Genomic DNA, 11,748 nt, shown 5'->3' on the forward strand with positions numbered 1-11,748 from the left:
GCCATATCGTAAGTGCTGAATGACGTTTTTCGATATGTGGTAATTTTTTTTAAATGAGGTTTCACCTTAAAAGACGGAAAAAAATGGTATCACCCATTTATTTGGGTAGGCAAAGATTTCCATACAGCCTCAGTTAAGCGCTATTGAGTATTTTTTTGTTTTTGAGTTGTAGCTTGAATACAAGTCCCTTGACCCATGTCTTCGTCTAATTATCGGAATCCTCAATAAATATTTTCGATTGTGGTTCTAATACACTATGTTTTCACTTTCTCTTAAATAACTTAGTTCTCTTGTTTGGATGTTTTTTTTAATCTTCTAAGCGGCGGTAGTCAATATTTATGTTTTCACTTTCACATAAATCGCATTATTGTCACTCGTATCGCCGTCGCATCTTTGTTCAAAACTTTGATTTCGTAATTAGTGGATTTTCTGGATAAAGTCTTTTGTAATTTGGTATAAAATAAGGAATATAGTTATTACTTTCTTCATCACTATTTCTTTCTTCGTATTTTCTTCATATACTTAAAATAAAAATAATCTTTGTAAAAACTGTATTTGTAACTTCAAAAGCCCACCATTTTTTCCTAATTATTTTTTTTTAATTTATTTCATGACCTTGGATGCAAGTCCTTCAATCGAAATATCAGAAATAATATAACCTTTTTTTTTAGATTGAATACGAGGTCACTGTCCATGAATATTTTCGTTTTATATTTCCATAGCGTTGGACCCAAACCCTATAGTCGAAATATTAAAGATAACAAAAATAAAGAAATTAATTTAAAACTGTAAATAACATTAATTAAATAAAACTTTAGAGTCGCTGATTGTAAATGTGTTAATTCACATTGTATTATTGTATTTACATTTAAATGAAAGCAAACTGAATACACATTAAAGATTCACAATGTGGCATCTGTTTTAATCTGTCCAATTGATAAATGTTCTTGTTGAAAACCAGTCATAAGTGTCGCCGTGAACTTGGACGATTACCTCACTCAAGATTCTCGAGGTGAAGTCAATTGGTCACGCGTTATGTAACGAAATCGAAGGTGCTTCAGTAAAACTTGGCAAATAGACGTGATTCCATAAACTATTGAAGTTAGTTTTTTTTATTAAAAAAAGTCATAATTATATACGACCTAAGCGTGAAGCTTTTGCAACATTAACATTTTTTTACTGTTTTAATTTTGTTGATACTTTGTATTGCAGCTTTATATGATGTGATATATTTAACTGTCAAATAATCATTTATTTATTGTATAGTGAAAACTTTACTTTTCACTTCGATTACGAGAAAAAATAATATTTATTTCAATCGTTTAAGCTCTACAATAAAATCACGAACCAAAATTCTGAAGTTTTCGCGACATTTTTTTTCCCCCAACCAGACACAGATACAAGAAACGCAACAAAAAGCCATATTAGCTTTCTTTGGTAATCTTAAACGTCTTCGTCGAACGATTTAGTGCTACGTCGCGTCACTAAAATGGTCCATACACAAACGTACTAACGGACAAACGGCGGGCATTCGAAGTTACAAGTACAGTTTTTACAAAGATTTCTTTTGGGTATATTAAGAAGAAAATACGAAGAAAAAAATTGCACGAATTAGAAATTCAAAGTTTTTGTTCAAATGACAATAATGCGATAACATAAATGTTGACTCCCGCCGCTTAAAAGACTGTTTAAAAAACCAAAACAAGAGAACTAAGTTATTTCAGTGAAAACATAATGTATTAGGACTACAATGGAAAATATTTATTGAGGATCCCGATAATTAAACGAGGACATGGCTCAAAGGACTTGTATCCAAGCCAAACTCTTAATAAAAAACGCAGTAACGCGGCAAAAAAAAAATAATGTGGCGCCACCGTCTGTGCGGAAAAGGCACGGAACTAAAACCGAGTGTAGTTGCAGCAGCGTAGAAAATGGTCCACACACAACCACTTTTTTATTGAATTTCTGCAGGGAGCGATCTCTGTGAAACTGTAGGTTTATTTACTTTGATGAATAATTATAATGTTAAATTTCTAAGTGTTGTTTTAGTTGTAATTATATTGTTTCAGTTATTGAACTTTTACCTTTTGGCACAAACTAGAGCAAGTGCTGGCTGATGACTATTTGAGTTTGTCTAGGTCACTCGAAGTCATCGAGTATAATATACTCGATGCTCGAAGTAAACTAAAAAACTACATAAATTTTACTCCAAGGATTAAATGATGCACTTTACCCCCGCTACGTAAGGCTATATTGACGTACTTTTAGAGCGTAACAAGTGAAATATATTTTTACAAACCACATCATAGTACTTACAAGGTCATAATATTTTCGTATGCAAGATTATGGTGACGCATATTACATTGCCAAAATAATACTAATTCACACATCTTTATGTTGATTTATAACGACCTTTAACTGGATTCCTTGAATAAATATTTTGTTTACGTATTTTTCCTACGTATTAACCACTTATTGTGATCTTTCAAGCGACCGAATTCAGAATAATTCACATCTAATAACAACAAATATTTCTTTTGTTCAGAAAATTCTTACTCTCGGTTTTAATAGAGATGCTACTTCACAGGTTTTTTGTCAAGTTCTATCGTCGTTTGTTTTTTATTTTGTATCTTTTATTCGACCTTAAAATATGCTGTAGAGCGATTATAAAGAGCGTCATTTTGTTTAGAACGCTCTGTAGTATAAATGTCTTTTTTTATAAATATAATATCAAGTGACGGGACGAACACGCCGTTCGCCTGATGGTAAGCTACACGCCTGTCCATAACAGTTGCAGTACGGCTCAGAGCTTTAAATCACAAAGATCTGAAGGGCACTACCACTGCGCTCGTTACCCTGAGACAAGTTGATAAGTCTTATGTGCCTATAGAGATTCTGCGAACCTAAATGACAATAATGATGACTCATTAAAAATAATTGTTTTTCATAATTTCCTTCCATCTATATTTAAACTTTGTTAAATTCAAATCATTTATTTCGGAATATTACGTCCATATTATTATACAAAATTCTAAAATTATTAATTTAATAAATTCAAATAAAATAAATTAAATTAAATAGAAATGAAATTAATAAAAAAAATTAAATAAAAACAAAAACTAGACTCAATTAAATAATAATGTATCATGCACTATGCTTTCTTACATGTAGGTTCGTCCAGTGGGCTTGAATGAGACAGCACAAGCTATTTATATCACTTAATAATCACAATTACTCCAAAGTATTGTAACATTAATATACTTGGAGAAATTAAATCGACTTATTTATTAATTTTATATACAAAAGATGCAAAGAAGATCAAATTAAAACAATACAACATGGCTGGTTTATCAAGTCATCCTTTTATGAGTAACAAAAACGGGTTCAAGGTAAATAAACTTCTGGTTTTGTGGCTTCACTGCAGTCGTAAGACGCTTCTGAGAATATACGTCATTTGTCAGGTGACTGTTATGGTGAATGGTGAACCAGCACCCTTACCCTTCAAAATCGGAACGCAGAAATGCTCACACTACTGCTTGGCGGCAGAAATAGGTAAGGCAACATAACGTATAGCGTACTTCCCTGGACGTACTCTTTGACAAGGAGCTCTACTATACGCTACTAGACTGTATTGCGTGTGGATTAAATAGAATATATAAATCAAAAAGTTTATTAAGATTTGATTTTCATGCGTCTAAAAACTTTGTGGTTTAGTTTTTACGCCCCGAATTATTGAAATGTTAAAAACCTTGACACTGATTTAGCTGCGGTTATATTATAATACTTTACATTCCAATGAAGAAGCTTTTAATGGTGTCATACTTCAAAATATTTAGTGCTTGAGGTGTGGTTTCTTGAAGCTATCATCATCGCTACCTGAACTAATAATATCAAAAATGTTTATCCGTACATTGGGGTCAAGTTTTTATTATATTAGCTGTAAATAATTAGGACGGTGGTAGACCAGTGGTATTAATAACACAATTTTTGAATTTTTATTTACACACATATCATATAAACTATCTATGATGTGTTCAAAAACCGCAAATTACGACCAGCGTAAAGATAAACTGTTCCGTTAGAACATATTTCTTATCTGTGAAAATGCTATTGTTGCTTCTTAATAACATCGAATTCGATTTTATTTTTTACATTCAAATTTCGAACATCTCTGAAAAACAAAACAATTTCATTGGACCTCAATTCTAATATCAGTCGAGATGAAGTTTTATTCGAAATGAAATGTCAATAGCAAACAATTTTGACACATTTCACACGTTACTTGATATCGAACGATATGATACTTGGGGCCGACTCAAGTTTGTATCTATGAATTCATTGACTTACAAATAAATGGACGACGGGTCTAATACAAAAACCACGAAAAAAATGTCCCAAGTCAACCTATTTAAACATAGTGGCATGTAAAGGAATATGAAAAAGCTAAAACGTTGAATTTAAATTGTAATGTCGTCGCAGTACTGTCTAATTTTGCTTGCTTCGCTGTCAGTCGAACAAACGAAGACTAAAGCGTGAATGACGCTCTGTATACGATTTTAACGCCCTATAAGTTCTGACACTTTTTAGCGCGGACCCGACGTCCATATAATTGTAAGTCAATGTATGAATTAGAATAAAAACTGCGGTTGTATGACATGCGTGAGAAAAGTTTTCATTTGCCGCCATTTCGCCAGTCGTAACATGCACTTCCTGAAAACATCATAGAGAGCTTACAATATTTGTATAGATAAAGCAATGTATTAGGAATTATAGCACTCGTGTGATGTTTTTATAAACCACACTCGTATTTTAACGGCGTTCATTATGTAACAGTCATATAAACTACTATTTTGTGATAAATTTTGCACATTTTCTGAAATTTCTTTTTATTTTCAGTGTCCTTTTAATCACGAACTAACTTTACTAAGCCTCAACTTATGTTGACAGCTGGAAGTTTATTTTTATTGTTACGCCATAAGTCATTTGTCAACCGATATTAAAAATTCTTTTTTGTTGGAAAGAGGGTACCTTCAAAGTAGTTCCATTGAAATTTGAAGAAAATATTCCACCTCTAAAAGTGGCCAATTAGGGAATGAACCCGGGTTTGGATTCCATCCATATTCCGATAACCGATTTCAACAAAACTAGGCAAATAGATTCATGTAACTCCACAAACTTCTGATGTCGGTTTCTTTTTATACAAAAGTTAGAACTGTTGTTCCTAAGATTAATTTTACCCTTACCGGAATTTCTTTTTTTAACTGCCTCCGTGGCCGAACCGGTTACCATGCCGGACTGCCATGCAGAGGTCCCTGGGTTCGATTCCCAGGCCGGGAGAAATATGTGTACGGCCTACATTTATTTCTCTCGTGAGTTTGGGTGTAATTTGTGGTTGTCTATGTGTGTGTCCATGGCACCCGCGACACAGGGTTTCCCTAGTGCGGGGCTATGTTGAGTGTGTGCGTTGTGTTATTATTATTTTCTTATTTATATACTCACGCCCTTAGATTCCCATTGGGGCAGGCAGGAGACTATCTATCGTCACTTCCCACGATACTTGCAAACCTCTTTTACTACACTTACATTCATCAATCTTTTCAAACATCTTATTATTCTTACTACGCATTCCAGCCTTTTTAAGAACACTTTCAATTTGATCAGATAATGTTCTTTGTGGCCGTCTTCTTTCAATGATTCCTTCTACGTTAGCTTTATATATATATATTTCTTTCGTTAATATACTTTCATTCATCCACTTCATGTGCCCAAACCACCTCAGCATATCCTTTTCTATTTTTGTAACTACATCCTTTTTTAAACCCCATTTTACACCACATATTCTTCTGAGGCATCTTTTTTAGAAATACTGCTACGTTTTGCGAATATATATTATATTACATTATATTAACTTACGTAAGTAGATTTTTTCCATCAAAATTCTAAGTTACATCCATTCGTAGTAATGAGTCATGGAATGTAATTTATATGTACATATTTATATATTTTATTTCCGTTAGAAACCCTAACTTCCGTAAATACATAATGCACTTAGATTGTATTATACAGATTGTGATATCTGATAAGTAAATACCAATTACAGAAAAAACAAAGTAAATGAAACTATTTTTCCGGATTTAAATCGCGTATATTTGTTTTTTCAAATAAACCAACGTTTCGGGCCTTTTACTGGTCCCATGTCAACCGTGACCATGGGACCTGTAAAGGGCCCGAACGTCGGTTTGTTTGAAAAAACAAATATACGCGATTTAAATCCGGAAAAACAGTTTCATTTCCTATGTGTAACAATCGCGAAAACCTAAGAACTCGAAACAAAGTAAACCTTAAGAATAAATTCCACAATATTAATGAATAAATATCTATGGATATTTAAAATACAGTAAATACAGCTTTAACCATCGTGCAAAGAACCCATCACTCTTCCAAGGTCTTTGAAGAATTATTCAAATTATACAGGGTCGGTCACGACCTTAAAAATATGAATTGGCGTCCCGTAGTTTTCATATATTCCGTATACAACATTAGGGTCTTCGAGAAAAGAAAAGTGTATGTCTTCAGGAAGTCCTAAACCTTCTTTATGGTTTCTATAACAAGCATGAGACTTTAGGTAATTGTATTGAATGAAACGGAGCACACGACACTTCTTGTCTGGGTCAAGCTATAATTTCAGAACAAAAAAGATAACAGACCCCTTTAGCATTCAAATTTTGAATTTATTCCGTAACTGGAAGACGTAAAAGAAATATTTGTTAGTGGGTTTTACAACTTTAAAACACTTGGGCTACGATAAAACGGGTCTATGTTAGCTCAACCCAGTGCCAACCGTAAATTGTAATAACAAGAGTTCAATTAATAAATTGAACATTAAATAAACATTCAAAAATCTTTATTTTGTTACAATTATAGGCAATATTTGTAAAATATATGTTCTACTCAAACCCCTGTTCCATACAAGTGTGCATCGCTGTGTTACGAATATATAAAAAATTAAGTTTCTAGCCTGCGTTTTATTTAACAACAAGAAAAAATCCTACTAAGACTGAAATCCTACTAAGAATTAGAATCAAATCAAGTAGCCGTAGAGCTTCTTGTGAAAGAGTTCGTCGAAGGGGAAGTATTGCCACATTACCTATTTCTGCCGCCAAGTTCGTTTGTTCCGCTTTTGAAGGAAGAAAGACTTGTCTCAGGGTAACGAGCGCAGTGGCAGTGCCCCTCAGATTTTTGCCATTCAAAGTTCATAAGAGTCCATAAGACAGGCGTGTTGCTTATCACCAAGTACACGAATTTTTCGTCCCATTACTTGAAATCATAAAAAAACCCAGAATAGGACTCTAGTAATCGAGTCCAGTTAGATCGAAGAATTTTTTATTTGTTTTCTTTGATTTTTATATCAATAATAACAGACAATAAAATGTTAAAAATAAAATGTTTTTGGCGACATTAAAGTACATTTTTATTATAAAACTAGCTGGTGCCCGCGAAGTCGTCTGCGTAGAAACTACTTCGAGTTGTCTATTGTACTAATATCATATTTCATTACGAATTTTCATATCCCATACTTGAGAAATTATTGGTTGTTCGTACAAACTTTCATCCCCTGTTTCACCCACTTTTAGATTTATTTTTGTGACAAAAAGTAACCCATGTCCCCTGTAGGAAAAGGTTCCTAGGTCCCATCTATCTATATACCAAAATTCATCTAATTTGGTAACAGATAGAGTTACTTTCCCATTTATAATATTACTTTGGATTACGACTTTATGAATTATATAGTGAATTATTTATGAATAACGAAATACACGATTTATTAATGTTCATCTTCGCAGACAAAAAATAATATGTTGCTATTTTTTGTTTTCTGTTACAAAATAGCATTAATTTTAGCTATGATCTAATTGATGAACAAATTTTAACACGTAGAACGGCGTGGTTTGTAATTATTCATTTAGGAAAACGTTAAACTACAACCATTTGATTTAATTGAATAGTTAATTTATTGTTTTTAAACGTTCACGTAATGTAATTTAAGTGAACGTATAATTATTTTTACGAGAAACCGATTATTAACATTATATTATAATCTATATAACATGTATATACTGATACGAAAACTTTACACTTAAACTTTAAACTTAGTGAAACAAAAACTTTATACTAAAGGTTATTATACAACTTCTGCGTACTTGGATGACAAAAATACGTGGTAGTAACCCGTTTAGCTCATGGAGGTAGTCTCGATCTCTGATGTTTCAAATAAAAAAAATAAACATTGTAAATGTTATTTACAAAGAGCAACCCCTAGAGTTTCTTGCTCATTCTTCTCAGGGGAATCTGCCTTACGAATGAGCGGTAGAGTTTAACCATTGTGACGATTTCAAGTGTAATCATGTTTACCTATGAAATAAAGATTATTTTGAATTCGAATTTGAATTTGATAATATTTACTTATATACTAAGTGCTTATAAGCTCTTATTAAATTATTCACGTCGTAAACTCACGAATGTATTTAAATTTCTTGAAACGCATTACGAATATATTGCATTAAAATAAAATATCATATAACGTGTTATCGTTAACAAAAAGTATATTTTCAAATGATAATCATGCACCAACAACTATGTTTCCTTATGTGTTTAAAAGCATTCTTTCACCAGGAAGTCGAGCTTGCATTCCATCTACGATGCAAGCTGCATACTTGATTGTCTCTTAAACGCATACGAAGCCCATATTTGGTTGCACCATCATCAGTTTGACGGGTAATAATCAGTAGACAACAGAGCCTACGACGGATGCTTTTTAAAGAATTTTAACTAGACGGCAAAATAAAAAATCCGCGATAAAAAGCAGCGTGTCACGTTGGTTGAACGTAAATAAAGAGAAGGCTCGGTCTACTTAAATTTATTATAAGTAAGAGGAAAAGAAAGGGAACAGGCTGTAACAATAATCTCAATACAGAGTGCTAAAAAAAGCGACCTTAAAAGTTCATGGAATTACATCTATTTTGGCAGATTTTATTAAAATCTGTTACCGGAAAGTACGCGAAGCCGGATTCATCGCCTAGTTTTACCACCCTTAGAGGTATAGGAATATTTTCTTCAAATATAAATGGGACGAATACTGAAGTACACTCTTTCCAACAAAAAAAAGAGTCATCTAAATCGGTTCACAAATTATCGGAGTTATCGCGTAACCTCCTCCTTTTTTTTATGTCGGTTTAAAATAAACAATATAAAAACAAGTACAACGATAGATTAAGTATAACACTATAAAACACTAGGGAGTGTTACTGTACAGTACATGGAAACAACTAAACTCTCCTTTCTAAATTGTTCTCCTTAAGTTAACAGAAAAAGTACGTGTCAAATTGAAAGCATGTGTCAACTTTATACAATTCCCAGAAGTCGTGGGAAATAATAAGAAAAGAGATAATCATGAAAAAATTACATAGACATTTGATTTCGTAACATTATCTTTGACAATATTGTCAAAATCTTACTTGCTCAGTAATCAAAAATAATGTGAAAAATGTTACAGTTCTATACCAAATTATTGTAATTAATTGTAAGTTCATTTCGTGGGAAGAAAATATAAAAAATACAAGGTACTGTTGCGCAGTAGAATGTCACATGACTTTTAACGCCCAGTTACACGAGGCGAGAGTTATCGCGCGACGACCACCCAGTTACCACGCCTTCATGTACATTAATGGCGAATCTGAATTCTATTTCCTAGCAACAACATTTAAATTCCTCTGAATAGTACAACCGCGCGGTCGTCGCCGGACCGCTGCGCCGCGTAGACCAAGAATCAAGCCAGTCTCGCCCGCGTGCCCGGGACGCTCATTTAAGTTAAAACATAAAAACTAAATAAATAGAGCGTAATTTGCCATGATAGTTAGACGCACGCGGTCGCTGCGCGGCGTAAACGCGGACTCCGCTCGGCGACCGCGCGGGGTGGGCGCGTTGAAATTCGTGCGAATAAATGTGCCCTTACGGTTTGTTTTTATAAAAGATGAAGTGATTTAAAGAAATCTTGACTTAACGAAAATAATTTGTATAAATACTTTCTCTAATTAGTTTGTCAATCATTAATCAGAATATCCCGAGGAGTTCGAGAATATCCTCCCAAGGTCGCTCTAGAAATTTGTATCTTTGTACCGTACGACCAAACCATCGACATTTTTCCTTTTCTGTTCTAGTCACTACATCGTCTTACACAACACAAGATTCACTTATTATATTTGCCATTATAAGTCTACCAGTATTACCAAGAATAAAACTGTCTTGTATGAAAATATTGATGCGAGACAAGGAAGCAAACGAGGTAAATTATTTTTGTCCTTTTTTCCCCACTATACTTTTATATTTTACACATAATCCAGACTAATGTCATAAATGCGAAAGTAACTGAGGGTCGTATTCTAGAACTCTACTCAATGCTCAAGTCAGGATTTGAGTATGGTTTAAAGCACTCGAAATCATACTCAGGTCCCTGCCATTAGGGTCGTATTTCCAGTGCAATCCTGACTTGAGCATTGAGTAGAATTCTAGAATACGACCATGTCTGTTCATGTTTAAACCACTAAAAGAATATTGATGAATTTTGGTAAAGAGGTGGTTGGGACCTAGGAAAAGGCCACTTTTTGTCACAAAAATAAATCTTAAAGGGGATAAAAGTTTGTATGGAGAACCAATAAATTGAAAATTATTATAGTGCAGTAGATTACTAGAAGTACTTAAACTAAAGACGAAGTCACGGGCACCGGCTAGTAACAAATATACTAAAGTTCTCTTAACAAGAATAAGAATAACATATAACAGAAAGTTATATAAATAAGGTTGCAGGTTGTAATAGTTTTTCGTCACCAATAAAACAAGCCCAATGACGGACAACCTTAATCCATCATGTGTACCAGTCAACTCACGTGTGGCAAAGCATGTGTGTATACGATAATTATCACAACGTCTATTCTTGAATAATTGTATACGATGACTTAATGAAATGCAACTGTTATGGACAGGCGTGTCGCTTACCATCAGGCGCACGACTCGTTCGTCTCGATATCATAAACAATATAATAAAATATAATGTATCGAGTTCTTAGGTTTTCGCGATTGTTAAACATAGTCACAGTCAACCGTGACCATGGGACCTGTAAGGGGCCCGAAACGTCGGTTTGTTGGAAAAAACAAATATACGCGATTTAAATCCGGAAAAATAGTTTCATTTCCTAAAATATATGTGTCAAAAAACCGACCAGGCTCTCAAACCAGAGCCACGGGGTTCACTTACCCCGGAGCATTACCCAGAACAAACAGATCAGAATCATTAAAAGTTAATTTACCAAATTGGTGCTGTCAGAAATCGAAGCTAGGACCGCTTTATCCAGCTTCTATATACTTAATACATATAGCCACGTTGAGGCAACAGTTGCAGCTTGGAGTCCAGTCGGGTCGAAAGTTTGTTTTTGAGTTTGTTCAGTCTTTGTATCAATAATAATAACAAAGCAGTGAAGTATTTTCACAAAAAGTAGATAATGGCATGGTGGTAAAGAAATAGATACCCCACGGCATCACTCATTCCGCTATCGGAGCACCTCCCTCCTGGGCATAATCTACCTTGGCACACTTGGAAGTCTTTAAATAGACTGCAGACCCAAGTCGGCCGAAGCAAGGAGAGCATGCACAGGTGGGGTTATAGCTCTGGGAGCGCATGTATTTGTGGTGTCA

This window comes from Hyposmocoma kahamanoa, unplaced genomic scaffold (assembly GCF_003589595.1).
Source record: "Hyposmocoma kahamanoa isolate Upper Pololo Valley unplaced genomic scaffold, ASM358959v1 92, whole genome shotgun sequence".
Lineage (NCBI taxonomy): Eukaryota > Metazoa > Arthropoda > Insecta > Lepidoptera > Cosmopterigidae > Hyposmocoma > Hyposmocoma kahamanoa.